This window comes from Artibeus jamaicensis, unplaced genomic scaffold (assembly GCF_021234435.1).
Source record: "Artibeus jamaicensis isolate MK-2021 breed Jamaican fruit bat unplaced genomic scaffold, CSHL_Jam_final contig_1132, whole genome shotgun sequence".
Classification (NCBI taxonomy): Eukaryota; Metazoa; Chordata; class Mammalia; order Chiroptera; family Phyllostomidae; genus Artibeus; species Artibeus jamaicensis.
The window spans coordinates 4035946-4056935 of record NW_026521221.1 but is presented as its reverse complement, the minus strand read 5'-3'; the positions used below and the strand labels follow the sequence as shown (position 1 = coordinate 4056935).

General features: G+C 37.7%; 1 long non-coding RNA gene across 1 annotated transcript; it reads right to left on the bottom strand.

The window, feature by feature from the left end:
• Positions 1-777: 777 nt before the first annotated feature.
• Positions 778-11704, bottom strand: LOC128627486 (uncharacterized). Its single transcript, XR_008391664.1, has 3 exons — positions 11642-11704; positions 10492-10590; positions 778-931 (listed from the first exon to the last, which is right to left on the bottom strand). It is a non-coding gene; the product is annotated as an uncharacterized LOC128627486 (long non-coding RNA).
• Between the last annotated feature and the right edge of the window lie 9286 nt (positions 11705-20990).

Sequence of the window (20990 nt, the reverse complement as noted above, 5' to 3'; positions counted from 1 at the left end):
GGAAGTTGTGAGAAACAATACCGTAATAGACAGGCTTTCTTCCACATATTTTGGGGATTTTGTGACATTTAAATATGGTATATATGCTTCCCCAGAAACCACGATAATGCGTATGAGCTTATAGGATACAATCCAAGTATTAGTCCACATCTTATAACACCCAATGCATATACAATTTGGGAACCTGTATGTAAGAAAATATTGCCAATGCTAATGTAGGTCCAAAATTGAATATTTCTGTAGGATAGGAAAGAAATCATGAGACATCACAATGAGGAAAGGCTGGCAAGTACCAGCAACATCTCAAAACCCAGAAAAATAATACGTTTTAAATAAACAGAAAAATGGACTTGAAAAATAACTAAATAAAAAATCATACAATGTTTCCATTCATTAACTAACACCTCCTCGAAAACACTACTTTTTTGGCTGCAAGGTTTTTAAAAAATATTTTATTTATTTGTTTTTAGAGAGCAGAAGGGAGGGAGAAATAGAGGGAGAAAAACATCAATGTGTGGTTGCCTCTCATGCACCCCCCACTGGGGTCCTGGCCCGCAACTCAGGCATGTGCCCTGACTGAGAATTGAACCTGTGACCCTTTGGTTCACAGGCCAGCACTCAATCCACTGAGCCACACCAGCGAGGGATGCAAACTTTTTAATATGACAATAAAGCTATAGTAAACAAAAAAGAAAATGTATTCTTTTGTAAAGTATACTACCGAATACTATTTTTATTATTAATAACTTAGACAAGCTTCTGTCCATTTGGGTCTGTTGACAGCAGGTTTGACATGTGACTTCATCTGAAACCACCAGGATCTGTGCGGGCGCATCGGATTGGCCCAAACAAAAAACCATGCGTTGGGGTGCGTAAACAGGTACCTCCACATGGCCATCTCATTGTTCAAAGTCCTCCTACAAGTTTGTGTCTGAAAGAAAACACAGGAATCCTTAAGTTTCTGTCTCACATGAATCACATCAAAAAATTAATGTGCCTTATTATATAATTGCATAAACTGTTCAACTGAGTACATTCCATTTTGACTAGATTTTCATGAGAATTGAATTCTTTGTTTACAGTTTTCCGTATCAGGGGATTGGAAGGCTATCCCACAAACTAGTTCTGGCTCTTCACATTTAAAGTCTTTTCGTTTTTCTTCCACACCCGTCTGCCTCCAGTGCCACAGGGCAAGTTAAAACTACGGGTTGACCACCGGCTCCGCGCCTCTGATCAAGACCCGAGGTGATCTGGCGGAGCGGGCAGTGAAGTCCCCAGGGCAGCCCTTCGTACCCTGGGAGGGCTAGGAAAAAGAACTTCACTCCACGTTAAAGTAACTGTGAAACACACAAATAACCCACTAAGGCCGAGCTAAGTGTGTAGTCAACTGAACTCTCCCTTTAGCCAGATGCCGCAACACGCCGAGCTACCACTGCCTGACATGAAGGAAGCCATGGCTGGAGGGAAGCTGGAACGGAAACAGAGGGCCCTCCTACCTGATGAAGGTTAAAGTGGGTTAACTTGGTAAGTTTTCCAAACACGTATGACCAAGGGAATATGGTACTTGAGCAGCTCCCACGAAAGGGCTCTGTACACATGTGGGACCAGAGGTGTAAAGTTTTATTAACTTCATGAGAAATCTGTCTTCAGCACAGATGTGGGGTCAGACACACTGAGATTTCAGTTCCTTCCTCGTTTTATGACATTCACTAAGTTTCTGAGCCGATCCAAGTCTCAGTGTCCTCATCTGGGAAATAGATATCATAAAAGTTTTCCTTTGTGACTGTTGTGATGTGTGGAGGTATGCAGATTTTATGTTCCAGACACTTAATAGTTGGTAACTATGTTTATTGGTAGATGAAATACTCAAGAATTTTTTACCCTTTATAAAATAACTGAACACTCCACACTATTACCTAAAGTAATAAAGTAAACCTTTGGTTCCCAACACCTACCGTTCTATATCTGTTCATTTCCCTTATTCTCCTACCCATAAACACACTTACCCTTCTCTTATTTCCTACTTCAAAGCCTATGCATGTATCCTTCTGTACCAAACCAAGACCTCACCCATTCTTTCTACTTTTTCAGATTTTTTTGTCTTTAAATCTTTTATTTTATTTAGTTATTTTTCAAGTACAGTTTTTTGCCTGTTTCTCCCATCCCAGCCCCCCCACCCTGTGCTCCCCACCTCCCTCCCATTTCCACCCCCTCCCAGTTCTCATCCCTGTGTCCTTCATATTTGCTTCTCCAAATCCCTCCCCTTTTTCCCCCTTAAATTCCCTTCCCTCTCCCCTCTGATTTCTCTTCAGATCGTATAAATCTTTCGCCTTTTTCAGATTTTTCATCATTTCTTGCTAAGCCCATTCTCTGAAAGCATACAGCAGTCCAACAAAACTATGAGGTGGGTCACATCTATCATTTAAAAATTTCTATAGCCAGGTTAAAACAAATAAAAAATTAAATCCAAGTCAAATTAATGTTAAGAATATTTTTATTTAATTCAATATATCCAAAATATTACTTCAACATATAATCAGTATTTTTAAATTGCTAATAATATAGTCTATGTTCCCTTTGTCTTGCTATGTGCTGGAAATTCAGTGTTATTCTACACTTACAGCACTCTGAAGTCACAATAACCATGTTTCAAGTGCCCAGTGACTACATATCTAGTGGTTCCCAGAGTGGTAGCACGTCTATAGCAGGAAGAGTTTGTGCCGTATTATTTAATATGTAATTATAGAGTGTCGTTACGTTTGCTGGTGTTTCTTATATGTCAGTCCTGTCTCAGGTAGTCTCTGGGCTCTTTGAAGAAGGGAACTCTTCTCAGAATTCTTTATCTGCAGGATGCAGCATTCAAACACAGCGGTTGTTCAGTAAATGTTTGCTTATCGACAGTTTGGGTACATTTAGAAATCCTAGAAGGGAAAATGCAACAGACAATGTGATTTCCTTCCACCTGTGCTATTTTTATCACTCAGGATATAAGTTCTCAGTGTATGCAGAATAATGTCATTTGAAGACCAGTATTAATAAATCTGCTCTGGCATTAGTGTGAATAATGCAACAGGCAAAAATAAGAGGGAGTATTGCCCATGGTAATGTTTGGACTATAGATGGAACAGTCAATTTAAGGTCCTTCTAAATATGAATGGAGAAAGATGTAATCTTTGTTTTTTTTTAATGTCTACTTACCAGCGATCAAAAAATAGTAGTTCACTTTTGATTTCCAACTCTGCTGTGGAAGTAGAGGTCGCTTCCCAAATACAACCAGGGAAGTCACATCTAACAGCACACCTCATCTAGTGCGCTACACCGAACTCAGGTCTTTCCACAAACCTCAGAAACTACGACATGCTAAAGAATTTGTCACACCTTTGGCCTGGTAATTTTTTAAAATTCAGATAAGAATCAAGTTCTACAGTACAAATGCACAAGACTTTCAGACCCTACACAGCCATTATAGTAACACTATAGATTCAAGGGGAAGTTGGATTTCCAAGCATCGTCTTTGTTCCTTATGGGAGTGTAAGGAAACACTGCTACAACATGTCACTGGTCTGCGGGACGACATGCCTGTAAGGTACGATCAAATCGTCATGACTTCTAAACATTTTTTGAATGTTTATTCTACCCATGGCTTTGAGTTACAGGAGATGAATAAGGTGTGGCTTCTAACTCCAAGAAGCTTATAAATGAATCATAGAGGCTGGGTACAAGCTTATGGAAACAGAATCACAATGCATAGATGATTACAATAAATACTAAGTTTTTGTCCACACAGAAGTCACGAAAGGAATTCAAACAGGGGAAAGTGGTCTCTGTTCAGGAATGCTGGATGGAGAAGATAAAATTTGCTCACACCCTTTGTGAGGATTTTGTTAAGAAAGCCAAAAATTAGAAAATAAAATGAAATGCTCCAACATTAAGAAGTGAGTCAAGTTGCTTTTAGCAGTGGTACCTGCAAACACAGTATTTTGTGGGATATGTTTGGAAGGCACTTTTTATATATTTTTAATTGAATGTATTGCAGTGACATTGGTTAATAAAATTACACAGGTTGCAGGTGTACAATGCTACAACACATCATCTGTATACGGTACTGTGTGTTCACCAGCCCAAGTCTCCTATCACCATTTATGCCTCCTTTACCCTGTTCTACCTTCCCCCAGTCACCCTTCCCTCTGGCAATCACAATGCTCTTGTCTGAGTCTCTGTTTTTATTTTCTTTGCTTAATCTCTTCACCCTTCTCACCCAGCCCCCCAGGCCCCTCCCCTCTGACAGCTGTCAGTCTATTCTCTGTGTCCATGAGTCTGTCTCCACTTTGTTATTTTGTTGATTAAATTCCACATATGAGTAAAATCATGTGGTATTTGTCTTTCTGTGACTGGCTCATTTTACTTAGCATAACGCTCTCCAGGTCCATCCATGCTGTTGCAAAAGGTAAGATTTTCTCCTTTTGTGGTTGAGTAGTATTCCATTGTATAAATGTATCACAGCTCTTTTATCCACTCACCTACTGATGGGCACTTGGGCTGCTTCCAAGTCTTAATATTTCTTCTGATATATCAACTTGGGCAAGAAAAAATAAGCAAATGGAACAAGATCAAACCAAAAGGCTTTTGCACAGCAAAGAAAACCATCAACAAAATGAAAATCCAACCAACTGCATGGGAAGACATATTCACTCATACATCAAATAAGAGCTTAATATTCAAAATATATAAGGGAGTTACAAAGCTCAACACCAAAAAAAATCAAGAAATGGGCAAAAGAACTGAATAGACACTTCTGCGAAAAGGACATACAGATGAACAACAGACATATGAAAGGATGCTCAACATCACTAATTACCAGATAAATGAGTATTAAAACACAATGAGATATCACCCCACACCTGTCAGAATGGCCATCATCAATAAATCAACAAACAGCAAGTGCTGGCAAAGCCTTGGAGAAATGGGAACTCGAGTGCATTGTTGGTGGGAACATTTTTATATTTCTATCTACTTCAATTCCATTTCTTGAGTATCTTTTTAAATAAAAGTACTGCTGTTTCATCAGCATTTTCATTCCAAAAACTCAAGTTGAATTTATTTAAAAAACTTAAAATAAAAGTCTAATTATATTCTAGAATCAAACAACACTTTTTCTCCCTTACAGTTATATTTTAAATGTATTTTACTGTTAAGGTTCCAATTTACAAATACACATCTATGGTGGGTTTTTTCCAAATGTAATAATATTCCAAAGCCTACATTTGTGTATTAGATTCATTTAAAATATGGCCGATACTCAACAATTTTGAAGGATGTGTAGTACATCAGATGTAACATTTAAACTAAACTCAGAAGTTAAAACTCTCTATAAACAAGAAAAACAGAAAGACTCCAAATAGAAGGCATGAAAGTCAGAGGCAGTTCGTGGGTCGCACAGAGTCCTGTGGTCTCTTGAACACTCTGCCCAGCGGACTCAGCCGTAAGGAAATGAAGCATGTGAAATGCGCCGGCGGAGATGCGAGCACGTGGGCTTACTGAGGGTGGCAGACTCTACCGAAGTGGCTCAAGAGTAAGAGGCCATTGATGAGAAGAAGGTTTGGATTAACCATGGCCTTGAAGTTAGCCCTGGAAAGTGAGTAGCGTTCAGTTGTGAGAGGTGCATTAACCTCTTCAGACCACTAGGGTTCAAAGTGTTCCGTAAGGGGTAATTTATTAAATGGGTCCTAATTGCCTGGTAATGTACCTTCCCAAAGTCGCTTCACGATGCTATGATTAGGCCTGGGATTTGCCAAGTGCTGTCATGCTCTGTGTGACTCCATAATGGAACTCGGGGATGTGGCGAGCGATCCACTGGACAGCTCCGTATCTAATTGGGGTTCGCAGTCCTACCAACAAAGCCAGGCAAGCTTTCATTTAACTTCCCAGTGTGTAAACGCGGAGATAGAAAACTGATACACCTTACAGGAAAATACACCTTTTGCCAAATAATACGCATTTTCATCGAGTATGGATCATTGATTATATTGTTTTGAGAAGATAGACACGTTTTTAAGATTTGTGAATTTGTCCACTTCATTAAATTCTTTCTTAAAAGCATAAAATAATCATGCTTTTTGTTTCCACCACCTACAAGCAAATTTTCCCTTGGCCTCTGTTTCATAGGAAGGCTAATCCACATGACTTTCTTACCAGGTTCCAACACAAAACAGCACCAGTTCTCCCAGTCATCCCCTGGGTCAAGCCTTTGCTAATTGGCAAGACCAGCAGAGGGAGTGCAAGAGCATCGTTACAAAAAGAAAAAAATTGTTAATGATAATCACAATTAGAGGTAGAAAATCTGACGAACTACAGATTTTCTACTATAGTACAGCAGCACCTAAACTTAGAAGCAGCCTTGGGAATATCATACAGGTAATAGGCCAGAACCACAGGGATAGAACTTGTAGGCACTGCCCTAGTCTGGCAATGGCCTTGAACTCACATCACAGTCTTGGCTATCACAGTAACTTTCGTTAAGATAAAAGCCTTTCTTTTCCTTAAAAAAGAGTGATTACTTAAAGATTGGGAATTCTTGTCACAAGAAAGAAGCTGATGTAATTTCTGTCTTTCAGGGCTTCAGGCCATTTCTCAGATTCGACCAGGAGTGAAACACAGCTAGGCGGTACCCCCTGATGGCCTCAGAACAGGGGTTGATTAGATCGTGGGGTTAAACACATACCTTTAACATGAACAAATAAAAATGGCTAGGCTCCAAAGTGGCGCAGGGAAGCCTTTTATGTGAGAAAATGACATATTTTAATCCCACACTTGCCTTTACAATTCCTATTTCCAGACCATATAAAGAAGTTACACATTTTCCAAAAATGTTTCAGACTATTTGTTACAGTGCAGTTCTATTCAAATCCATTTCTCAGTGGTTTGTGGTTATTTAGAACCTCAATTTCACCCCACCGGTAACGTGCTAACCATTGCGTTTTTCAAAAGTCTTCAACAGCAGTTCCTATGAGATAATTTGTGTGGCCCTCATAAAAACGTTTCCCCAAAAGGCATCTTTGAAAAACTATAACCGAAATAGTCCAGGCTGTACATCACACAGCTACGTGAAATCTTTCTTTGTTTTAGGAGTTTGGGATAATCTTGAGGATGGTGCAACCTCTCTGGAAATTCAGCAGGAAAACAGTTTAGAAAGCACATATTCAGTTCTGCTTTCTCCAGTAGATGTCACTTTCTGTACATGGATATCAAGACATATAAGCCATGCAGTATTCCTTACAAGGACGGCAAAAAATAACTTTGAGATCTAGCCATATGCAACGATTTTTAAGTTTCCATTGGTATTTTCTAGTGTTAGGAAAGTTAAGAAATAGTAAAGGCAAAAGGAGGCTATGATTTGGCCATTGTACATATTTCTGTGTAGCCTCTGCGGTGGCCATTAAGCATAACATGTGATACAATATTACCAGTGCCTCTGCAACAGTTACAGAAAGCTAAGTGTTATTTATTCCACATCACAGCATAAAATTAATTTGCCAAAAACAAACATGGTTTCTGAGTAAATAAGTGGTCATTAATAATACACTGCATACACACCAAGAACCTAATTAAGTATGAGTTCACCTAACCTATTATAATTTCTAGAATTATTCTTGCTAGGTCCTCTATATCTTTTGAATATTCATTTACATCAGCTTCATATGTCTAAGAAAAGACAAATCTAGTTCACTTAAAGTGATTCACCACACAGCAAGAGATATCAACACTAGAATGAGAAAAAGAGAGGAGAGTAAGGGGACAGGAGGCAGGAAGGGGAGAGAGAGCGAATTATAAACCTTAAATAGCATTGTTTATGTCCTCCACATGTACAAGAATGAAAATCAAACGATGGAAGAATATTAATAGTTAGAATTAGATTAATTCTCCCTAAAATACTTTGCAAAATGCTCTTTGCATTTTCAAACATAAGCCTCATTATGCTGTTCTATTTGTATTCCAACACAGTTGAGTTTTATATTTGAGTTGTTTTAATAGATGACTTTGAAATGACAGAGGGGAGTACGTTTTTGTTTCTTATTGATCCAATCAAGCTTTTGCTTGTATCTACTATAACTTCAAATAATAGGAAACGTTACAGAGGCTTTTTAAAATGTTGACGTCTGGGTCACATCTGATTCAGTCATTGTATTGATAAATGTGATTTGATAATTGCCAAATTAAGCTCAAGAGAAAATTAGTTAAACAACTACTTGTATTTGTAGATGCTTCAAACAAAAGATATGAAGTTTGGGAGCAAATAATTATAGGGTGCTAGAACAAAAATTTCCCAAGAAGGCAAAATGGGCATGTGGCTTTTACAAAACAAAGGACTCTATCTGGTCACCAAAATAAACAACATCCCAAATGGTGCCTTTGGGTTTCAAATGTTTCGTGCTTCAGAGTAAACCCAAAGAGCCCAATTCTTATCTGAGGTAGAGATTTCTTGACTGGGAACCTGGAAGTTCTGTTACCATTCTTGTGTATACTTGGTTAACACAAAGAGATTATAGGCTTTGAGTGATAAGGGGATTTAGAAGCTTTTTCACCTCTAGGCTACTGCTTCAGCCACATTTCAGGTTGAAGAAACCCAAGGTCCTGCAGGTACCCAGGGTGTGGAGTTTACTTTTAATTCAGTCTGAATTAGAACTCCACTTCATAAAAAGCCTAGGGCATTTTTTCCCAACTCTTCGGACCAAATATGGTTGCCAGAAAGAACAAAGATTGAATTGGAAGAAAAGAAACAAACACAAACTAAGGACGAAGTGAATTCCTGAGGAAATAGACCTCGCTGATCCATCTACTGGGTATTTTCAAGAATGGTATCAGTTCTCTGCCCCTCCTGGTCTCCTACTAGTGTTGTTCAGTAAGTAAATATTAATCTAGAATTCTGAGAGAAGATGATGCCATGGGAATATTCTTGAAAATAAAGACAACTGATTGATATCGGGCCGTGGAATTGCTTTGCTTTTATCTGATCTCCAGGAAGGACCCTGCAAAGCTCCCAGTCGCGACAGTCGCCGCGGGCTTTTCCTGTGCAAAGCAGGGCTCAGTGTCTTACAAGGGCTGCGTGCACAGCCAGTCCCACTCAGACAAGAAGACCCAGCAAGAGCTGGAATTCCCTGGAAACCTGTGCACGTATCTTTTTCTGTTCTTACACTTCTCTTCCTCCTACACTACTTAGTATCCTATTGATGTGATAGGTTGGAATAGAAAACTCAGGACACTTTGCTCAATTGCTTCATTCCACAGCCCTAACATTTAAAACATAATGATTTCATTACCATTATTTGAACCATGTCTTGTATTTTCTCCTTTAAATAATCTTATCAAATATTAAATTAATTCAAAATAATTTATAGCATATATGTAAAATGCACAGGTGAGTAAATAAGGTAGATAAGTCAGTTCCCAGCACCAGATTCTTGAGCCTTTCCCCAATCCATTCCTCTTCCCTTCCTTTCTCCATAGTTAAAAGAATATCATCCTGAATTTTGTTTTAATCAGCCCATTGCTTATTTCCTTCTCTCTAAAAAAATAATATAAATGCTCCATAGGGATTTTTAAGTATTGACTACTTGTTTAGAAACAACAATAAAATATTTGAGAAAATTGATGTATACAAGCAATTTTGATCAATTCAAATTTGCTTATTCAAGCAAGATAGCCTGTATTATTAGCATTCAATTACAAAACCATCAGAATGTTATGGAGTGTAAGAATAGTTTCTACCTGCATACATCACTTAAATCCTGTACAGTGCTCTGCACATAAATTGCACTTTTAATAAATGATGCTTTCAAGTCACATAGTAAACAAACAAACAAAACTTGGATTCCAGAGTTCTATGTGTTATATATCCTTTAGTGGAGGCTTAAAAAACATTAAGGGTTATATGATCTCTCACCCAAAAATAAGATTCAAGTCTAGATAGATGACAGGTGATTCAACTTCTGAGTATATTACTAAGAAAAAGATTCCTCAAATTACCTCGTCACCCAACCAGCCAGTTCTCAAGGTCTGAGGGGAGCAAGTCCTCTAAAGGAAGAGTGGAGGGCATGTACCCAGAGTCCTCTGTGAGGAGGGACTGGGAAATAACTGAGAGAAGGGGGACTGAGGCTCCCTGAGGCATCCTGTCTTCTCTTCTTCCACCTCCTTTCCTCCTGCAAACCAATGCCCACTCCAGACCCAGTCTGCCGCCAATATGCAACAGAGCCTAGCTGTCCTCACTTAGCAGGCACATCGCTCCGAGTACGTTCCTGCTTCTTCTCCAGAACATCTCTCCTGGGCCCTCAGGCACATCCCCATCTTTGGATCTTGTGTCAAGACCACTGATCCTGGATTTACTCCTTTAAAATTTAAGATGACACCCCCATTTAGCATTTAGGAAATTCTAAGTCAAACGTTCACAGGTAAGTTATAGTGTACAATCACTTAAAAAAAAAGATTAGACGATACCTTAGCTTTGTACTAAAGACAGTGTCCTGAATTCACAAATGTTATCAGCATGGGTGGTTTTAACTGTTTCAAGCTGTTAAGAAACTTCGAGGCTTGAACCTGAAATAGGAAAGGTGCAACACTGAAGGCATTGGTTGGAATTGTGAATAAGACCCTTGAAAGATTGATTACCTCATGACACATGTGACAACAGGTGCAGGAATAACATTACCACCTCAGTGTAAAGTAACCATAAATATTACTAATGCTTAATTTCTTTGGTAGTTTAAATAATGTTGAAGGCATCAAAGGTGTTGAAAATGAGTATTAGCAAGTTGAAGATTTGCGTAATAATCTTTGTAAACAAGACCTCTTCCATGTCCTCTACTCGGTGTATTTCAGGAGGATTTTAATTTTTTTATCTTTTAGTCTATCTTCCTCCCAACCCTCCCCCCAACAGCCATCTCATGGACCAAGTCCTCAGAGCATCTTTTGCTTGGACTATTTTCCACGTCTTAGATGTTTACCTTTCAAATCCTCTGCATGACACTACTACCAGACTAAGCTTTGTAAGCCAGAGTTTTTCTTCTTTTGATTCTCTTTAGATGAGTTCCAATTTTCCATGGAAGTAATGCCAAAATCTTTAGTGTGGCATTTAAATAAGTTTTCTGTTTAATTTTCCAGCCTCACCCCAACTACTGCAAAATCTGTACAACTGCTAATCTAATGCATAGTCGTTTTTATGCCTAATGGAACCCCTTCCCTACAATGTTCCACTTCGCCCTTGGCCCATTCTGTATTTTTGCCTGCAATCCCACTGTTCCCCCAAACCAAGTGCTGATTCGATGTACAATTCTTCAATTAATTCCCAAATCCTTAGAGCTTTCAAAGCACTTTCATCATGCTTATAATATATCATTAATCATGTACTGTTTAATATTTTAATCATGAAGAGTACGGGTCTTACTAATTCACCTGTTCCTTGCATGAGGCTTACACATGACACAGCCTTCAATGTAGAATACCACGCAGTCAACACAATATTTGTTGTAATTAATTGAATGGTTGAATATACATATGGCAAAAAGAGAGGGCTACTATTTTTATTAAGGTCTTGAAAGAATATCCCTTGAGTATAATAATTATATGGATAATTTGTTTAAAAACTTACCACTGTGTAATTTTTTCAAAGAATGCTTATCTGGAGTATTTCAGAGTCCCAGGACTAGTGCTGGATTAAGAATTCAAGTACAGCCCTGGTGTAGCTCAGTGGATTGAGCATGGGCCTGTGAAGCAAAGGGTTGCCGGTTGGATTCCCAGTCACATCACATGCCTGAGTTGCTGGCCAGGTCCCCAGTAGGGGACACATGAGAGGCAACCACACATTTATGTTTCTCTCTGACTCTTTCTCCTTCCCTTCCCCTCTCTGTAAAAATAAATAAATAAAAATATTTTTAAAAAAAGAATTCAAATACAGTTAAGACCCAGCCCCTGACTTCTAAAAGCTCAAGACCTAGTAAGGAAAATGGGCATCCAAATACAATTAACTATAATATAATATGTTAAGTATTCCAGACAAGGCTAAAATCAAAATCCCCTGACAGCACAGAGTGATTCATTCTTTTTTTTTTTTTAACTCTTGAAGAAAAGAAGTGGTAATAGGGTGTGGACCGCCTTAAGATCTATGAAGTAGATCTTAAAAGACAAGTAGCTAAGAAGTCAAGCTGGCAAATACCATATGATCTCACCTTTAACTGGAACCTAATCAACAAAACAAACAAGTGTGCAAAATATAACCAGAGACATTGATATTAAGAACAAACTGGCAATAACCAGAGGGGAGGAGGGAGGGGATACTGGGAGGAAGGGGGAAGGGTTTCCAGGAACAACTATAAAGGACACATGGACAAAACCAAAGGGGGCTGGAATCACGGGAGGGAGGTGGGGATGGCTGGGTTTGGGGACAGTGGTGGGAGGTAAATGCAGACAACGGTAACTAAACAACAATGAAATAATTTTTAAAAATAAAATAAAATAGCTTTGACAATTAAAACAAAAATAAGTCAAGCTGGCAATAGCCATGCAGGTGGTGCACTACTGGACTTCAGGGGCACCATTCATTTAAACTGCCCTGGAGGCCTGCAGCAAGGCAGCCAGTGAACAGGCAGGCCTGGCCGAGAGGTGAATGCCGTGCTTGATAGTTGACTTGATGCCACGTATAAGTTTAGTTAAAATCTTACTAAGATTTCACCTTTCATTTTGTCTTTTTTAAGCCTCTCTTTCATAAGGTTTTAGGAATTTTTTAACAACCTCTGTTTAAAAGGACAAACTAAGAACATAATCATTCTTGCCACCTCAGTATTCATTGGAATAGTTATGGAACAAAATAGATTGCAGACCCAAATGAGCTCACCATAAGATTTCCTAGTAATCATTATTTTTTAAATTCAATGTTTTTAAACTCAATGTTTTTAAACCTTCATAGTGATTTCCCTTTTCTCAAATTAAATGTTGTTGATATTAATATGCAAAGAAGAAAAAGAGTCACAACCTTTGCCTGAGCTCCACCAACTAGTCTCCCCTCATGCATCAAGATTTGCTGGTTTCTCACAGCCCTAGGGCTTCAGAGGCAGAATTTGAAAATTGCCACTTCTAAGCCAACCTCTCCTTTTATAATTAAGGAAACAGGGAGTCGAAGAATTTGAAGTACCTTGTACAAGTTCATATCAGCAGTTTGTGGCAGAATAGGAAATAGAAGTCCCTGAACTGCCACTCCACTGCTCTTTCCAGATAAAATTAATTCTATTTACATAGCAAAATGAGCAGGAGGTCCAAGGGTCTCCCAAAGTGACATTTAGGATTGAGAGAGACTGTTTCCTTGCAAGATTACACAAGACTTCATTGGGATTCAGCAAGTCAGTGTTAAGTAATTCAGAATCAATGCTAAGTCCTTTATTGTATTCTTTTTTCCATTTTGATATTGAATTACTAGAAATGACAGCTCCCAGGCCCTCTAACTTCTTGATCCTAGACAGAGGGGATGGCAAAAGAAATACTTAGTGGTGGCGCTGGCTAGTCAGACACTTTCCTGCCATAGAAATCAAAATTGGATATATTATCTCCCCATTTTAAAAAAGAAAAAAAAAGACTTTTCTCTCATGTCATAGATTATAAGAAAAAAAAACCAAAATGACTGGATTCTTTGGCTATTCTAATATGTTATATCTTAATTTAGAGATTAAGCAATATATACACACACATTATGAAGAAGGACTTTATCAAAATAATCAAATATATAGGTGTTGTAAATTATTCTTCTTGGCAAGAAAGTTTCAGTATTTATGACTGAATGGAACTAAAATAATGTTAGAACTCAATACAGGGATGGGATAAGTGGAGCTACAAAAAAGGAGAAATAGGGTTTGCCTACATAGACCCCTGCTATTGGCAGTCATTAAATCAAATACTGTAGCTAAACAACTTAAAAGAAATGTGGATAACTTAAAGAGACTTATTCTATATCATGACAAAACATTTGCTCAAAGGAGTAATAGAAATACTTGCTGCTTATTGCTATCCAATTGGTTAATAACTTTAAGAGTAAAAAAATTTTTAGCTAGAAATCAAAATAACAAGATATGGTTTACAAATGTAATGCGCACCTTGAGCTGAATCAATACTGACAAACCATAATTTCAGACTTCACATAAAGATCTTAAAAATTACCAAGGCCACTGCTTTTGGAAGTCATGGATATTCTTGACTATTAATAGCATAGAAGTCATCTCGGCTTCTTTCCTCACAGAGCAGACAATTGGAGACAGTTCAAAATTCTCTCTTTCTAATTATACCACATCTGAATCTCACCTCCCGAAGCTAAATGTCTGCCTTAAAACATGGCCCAGAAAGATGATATAGATTAACTTTCTGAACAGACCCCAATCCCCAAGCCTCTTCCAAAGTCAGTGCTACTGTGTGCCACGGTTTTCACGTGACGTCACCGATGTCGTCACTCATCCTGGACTACAGACCCGACACAGTCAAGGTCTGGACACAGCGAGCGTCTTGGAGAAATACGTTTTAACTTACAGGCGGGAGTAACCAAAATAGAAACTTCTGAGAAAAATTAATGGAAAACAACTCCACGTTAAGGCAGGCCCTATACAAATCTTCCACTTGTAAGTCCTCCCATTTCAAGTATCTCTTCATGCTCACATACATGTGTGGCCTCGCACATGTCCCAAAGCCAGGGAAGCAAAAGAGTCAGTCACAAATTACTTGCTGAACTAAATAAAAAAATTTTTATTTAAATTACAAAGTTGCCTGCATTTCACATCTCAAATTATTTCCAAGGAATCTTACCAATTGTCCTTATATTTGGAATTCATCTACTCTCTGCTAAGTTAAAAAAGAAAGCATTAAAACTATATCATCTCCAGTGGAAGTTATTTTGTCACGAAGGGATTTAAGAGTTGAGACATCCTCTCAGTTCATGTATGCCAGATAATAACCTTTATTTTCAAAAGCAACTCTGTGGGAATCGGCTTCTATCGAATTCTGTTTAGGAGAGCAAGCCAGGGCACTCCAGGCGCAGCCTGAAACTCAGCCTCTGAAAAGGAAACTGTGTCCTAGGGGCGCGGGGGTCATGATGTCCAGCCACTTTCTACCTGGCTGGTTTCCAAAAATACACGACAAATTGAAAAACATATAATACACGCAAAAAATATTTATGTGTTTTCCTCCTTCATCAGATACACAGTATTTTTTCTCCCATGTCACAAAAACTGTAACCGCAATTTACAAGTATATGCACAATCAAATTGCTATTGATTTAGTGATGCATTTCTTTGATGTCCCTTGCCTTAACCTCATTTATAAAGCTGCTTTGCATTATTTCAAACTGTCAATGATTTGTGACTCATGAATATTCCAGTTTAATTTGCACCTACCTTTTTGGTATGCACGCTTACTTGCAATATGTCTCTGTATTTGCCCTTTTGTTTTGTATTTATTTGTGAATTGTTTTATTAAAATAATGCTCCTTTAAAAGCATGGTAAGTTTATTTTAAAAAAACACACAGAAGTTGATGACTTACTCTTCTTGATCTCCATACACTCAGTACCTTTATATTTTGCTACTTAGCAAGTTCAATCGTTTTCTTAATGTGCCTCTGGTACTAAAATAGCCATGCTTTTGCTGGTAGCTGTCAATTTCAGTGAGATATGTTTAGTTTTGCTGGAGTATGTGTCTCTAGGAAAGAGTCAACAATTTTTAAATGAACTTGAGCCCCACAGAAATAATAGAGAAAAAAGGGATTATACCTGGTGGAAAAAACAAAAAGTTTGTACAGAACTGAGCCCTTCATGTCAGTGTGGATCAACTTTTCCACTTACATTGTGGAATGCAAGAAATGAAACCTAATGCTCTCCAGCACTGAAAAACCCTTTTAGATGTCTTTCAGATGATAATAGCTAAAAGAGACACCCAGGACTTTGTGGACTGCAGGCGTGTCACTAGTGATTGAAGGTCCAAAACAGCAGAGCAGGGAAGCCACCTGCCTATAGAATGGGCAGAGTTTGTTCTCACAAAACCTGTTCAGGGACAAATAGAAAGTGTCATATGAAAAAAAGTGGGGTAAAGAACATCTCTTTTGAAATTGATTTCTGGATTCAACTGAGATTTCTAAGAACATCTAGACAATTAAGTGCCCTACTTTGCCAAAAGAAAAAAGAAAAAGAAAACATTTTCAAATATTTATGTTTTCATGCCAGCAGCTAAAATAGATAGTTAATAACATTTATAATGCAATAGCTGTGTGTTCCCTTAATTTGCCTCATGTTCAGTTTCTAAACTACTTTTTAAAACAATAAAAAAATCATCTTTGGTAACCTATTGCTTTCCATCACACAATAAATTTGTCCCCACATCCACTAAATGATTCTGTACGAAGGATGGACACAGGTCTTGGAGCATTCTATCAAACCAATGACATCATTTTCTTTTTACAAATTTCTCCTGGTCCCTCAGTTGTACATATTCTCCCAGGTTATATGATTTCCTTATAAAAGCTACTAAATTGCTAAGTAATCTCTTTTGTATTCATTTTTTTTCACCTTGAAAACTAAGTTTTTAATCTCTGGAGAAAGGTTTGGCTGCCGTGATATCTTATTGTTTATATATGTTTAAACAAATATCTTTTGTCTGAAAGAGTTTATAATGTTTTCCCAACTTTATCATTTTGAAAATAAAACATTAGATTCACCAGACTCCACAATATACTCCGCATAGCTAACTACAAAGAAAATCCCTCAACAGAATAGTGTTGTTTATTAAATGAAATGACTCGTTACATCTTGTTCTCTGACCCCTGAATCAGAGGACTTTGCTCTAAGAGATAGAAAACTGTTATGATCAAGGGTTCTAGCATTATGCTGCTGGATTCTGCTACCAATTCACTGTGTAAATTAGAGCAAGTTGCCTAATCTCTAAAAGTCTTAATCTCATCTGGGAAACAAGGGCAATAATAGTTCCTACCTTAGATTATGAGAATTAAATGAGAGTATTGGAACTTGGTGCTTGGCGCACTGCCTAGTAACTATCAGTTCTCAATATGGCACAGCTGTTCCTAAAGTCCAGCGTTTACTAGAAGTTGCACCCAGTTTCTAGTCTACTGTATTTTAAATTGAGAAAACATTATCTTCCCAGAATCTATTCCTTTCCTCCCCCATTCTGTCTCAGTAACACAGTAAAAGCGCTTGTTCCTAACTCCAAGATTGTGCCTTACCTCTAACCAGTGGTTATTTCAAAACTCCTGGTTAAGCCTTCCACAGATGAGAGGTGAGGGGAAGCTGGCTGGGACCTTCTCAGATTATTATTATTTCTGCCCATGTCTTCTAAAAACACTATCCAAAGAAAGAAAAGCAGGTTGTCTTTCTCTATGTTGTGGGAAGATAGAGGTTCAGAACTGTTGAGTCCATCTGGCTACCAGCCTGAGGATAAACATGATGCACATGAAAGGGCAGAGCCCAGAGGACTGGAGGGAAATAGAGGTGGAGCCTGCTGCAGCTCTTGCCCGCATAATAGCTTTACTCCCTTATTGCTTAAGCCAGTCTGAATTGGGTTTTCTGTTACTTGCAGCCAAACACACTCTAACTAATTTGAAGCGGCAGCCAAACGCCATGTCTTTTACATATTAAATCATAGCAGAACACTTGTTCTCAGCGCAGAGCAGGCCAGTGCCCAGGTTTATGCGAGTATGTAAACCTGTAATCCCTCCTACCTTTTCTAAGTCAGTTTCCCAGCCACATCTTCACAATGTGTTTACATTTCTGAGAACAGGGTGGGAAATACAGAATGAATCCTCCAAGATTTGTTCAGTCTCCTAAACAACCAGCAGAGCCCAGCAAGTGCTGTTTTTGTTTTTGGAAAAAGAGAATTCAGTGGCAATGGTGTTGCCTGTAGTTTGTTGCTTAACCTCATCGCAGGGGAACAGGTTGTCATATGCATCTAATCCAGTGGTATGAGTGAAAATTACTTTGAGTCATTATATGATTTTATGTTTCAATTTCTAGCTGACCAATTTAACCTGGTATACATAACTTAAAAATAAGTTGATGTCTTTAAGCTTCATTTGCATCTATATCAGAAGGATAAATCCAGTTTGCTTGAGCTCAAAGAAACCTACCTAGTGACTTATGTAATCAAGATGAGTAGTTCCCAACCATAAATCATTGAGTAAACACTTTGTGGTACCAAATCAGTTCGATCTTCCTCTACCCTCCTCTTACCACTGCATCTGCCCCAAGCTAACCAGGATCTAATCTTATCAGAAGCTCTCAGGATTTCAGTTCCAGTAGCCCTGGTTGTAGACAGTGAGACGGAGACCAGGTAATTCTGTTACCCTAGATTATATGGAACCACAGATCTGGAGACATCTTTAGATATTATCTGAAGGGCCAGGCACAGAAAACAACAGACGCAGGTCACAGTGCTGGAAGCAAGTTCTTCAGCTGTCAGCCCTGCGAACACCACTCTGGCTCCCATTAAAGAGGTTGTTAAAAGATGTGCGAATGAATACCTTTCTCATTTTAACTTGTAGGGTGGCCCTTTCTTGCTTAATTTATCTCCATCAGAGTGGTTATTTACTTTATTTTATTTTATTTTTATGATTTTGCTCATTTATTTTTAGAGGGGAAGGGAAGGAGAGAGGGAGAGAAACATCAATGTATGGTTGCCTCTCCTGTGTCCCCCACTGGGAACTGGCCTGCAACCCAGACACGTACCCTGAATGGAAATTGAACCGTGATCCTTTGGTTCGCAGGCCCACACTCAATCCACTGAGCTATGCCAGCCAGGGCAGAATGGTTATTTAAAAACGGTATTTTTTGAAAAATAAAAAAGTGAATAAAAATGATACTTTTTCTATTTCAAAATATAGAAAGTTAAGCCACTGCCCTATCTTGCTATAGATTTCCTAATAGCATGTAAGAAAATGTCCTTTCTTATGTTTTGGAGAAGTATAAGTATGAAAGAAGTATTATATGTATATATATATGTGTGTGTGTGTGTGTGTGTGTGTGTGTGTGTGTGTGTGTGTGGTTTTCTTACTGATCTTCTTATTCTGGGACTTGATAAACTAACACTGGGGGCCATTGTGGCTGTAGTCCTGCCACTAAGCACATGGAGCGCACTCACCGCCCTTGAGTAAGAAGTTCCTTTTATCCACCCAGCAAATATCAATCCTAGAAACAACAATGGAGACACTTTGGCTAATTACAAATATACGGGATTCTTAGAGAAGACTGTTTAAAAATCTAAGTGAAGAGCACATCAGTAAATTAACTCAGGTTCTTACCATAATTTGTTGTGGTGCCTTAAAAATTATTTCTCAATCTCTCCATTTTCATAACTTCAGAGTAAAAACAACTATGTAGATGGAATATTTCTAAATACTACTGTGAGAACTAATGACCTTACAACACATACACTCACAGATTCCTATTTTGTTGATCTTTGTTAGTTTTGTTGGTGTGTATGTGAATTTTATGCATCAGTGTGACAAAATAATCACACACACAACAGTACACATAGCACACAAAAATCTGCTATTTAGAAATTAAGTGATTCAGAGCAAAAGTTTTGTAGTCATACTGGGTAGAAATCCCTAGTTCAATAGTTCTTATTTAACTTAAAGTTGAAATAAAATTCGTATGGGGAATCATCAAATTAATTTTTTAGAAAATTTCAAGACCAGTTGAAAAATCAATCCTATGTGAAAGAACATAAAGAACCTCTGGCCCTGGCCAGGTAGTTCAGTTGGTCAGAGCATTGTCTTGACACACCAAGGTTGCAGGTTTTGATTCCCAGTCAAAATTTGATTCCCAGACACATACAAGAATCAACCAGTGAACGCATAAATAAGTGGAACAACAAATTGATATCTCTCCCCTCTCTCTCTCTCTTTCTCTTTCTCTCCTTTCCCCTCTCTCCATTAACTCAATCAATAAATTTTTTAAAAGAATTCCTGAAATTAATGATCCCCAGGAAAGCAACAGGAGAAGGTTGAATCCAAGTGACCTTTCTACAATGCTTTCTCCAGTCATTGGGCCATCTAAGCATCCAACTTAAGAAATGTAGAAAAGCAGAAAAGAATCCTATCAGCTATAAAATACTGGTAATTAAAAAGTGAACATGTATTTAGATATAACAAACATTAAAATGTAGTATGAAAAGACTAACATACCATGGGCAATGTTAAAATACAGTATGAAAAGACACACCTCATTATGCAATGTTTGAAAATTTAGATGATATGGATAAATTTATATAAAATCATAACTTACCAAACCTCACTTAAAAAGATTTAGTAGATCTGAATTGCCATATAATTTGTTAAATAAATGTAATCGGTAATTAAGAATTATACCTTAAAAAGAAGTGAATAGTATTTTATAGCAAACCCAAATATTTAACAAGCAGGTCATTTTAATTATATATCAGTTTATCCAGAGAATAAAAATTGGAAAACTGTCCCTAATTCTAATTCATTATATGATGCCAATATAACTATGTTACTAGGATTAAACGAAGATGATTAAAAATTTAAGGAAAAAAAAGGGAAATGACTGGCCATTCTCTTGCATTAATTAGAAATTCAAAAATCCTAAGTAAACTATTTTTACCCTTAATCTAGCTGTGTACAATAAAGATATGATCATGATCAATTTGGATGTAGTCCAAAACATAAGCTCAATTTAATATTAGAAAAACTATAAGAGAAATTTCCCACAGTAACAAAGGAAAAATGATCATTTTATTACTTATAAAAATACCTCTCAAAAAATTAGCAATCATTTATTTAAAAAAGAGTTCCTAGAAAACTAAGCATGAAGGGGAAGAAAAGTCCTTAATCTGATCAAGAATTTTATTAATTAACTGCAGTAAATAAACATTCTTCATGGAGAAACTCTAGAAACAGTCATTAACAATAAATTAGGGAGGAGATGATGCCCACTGTTCA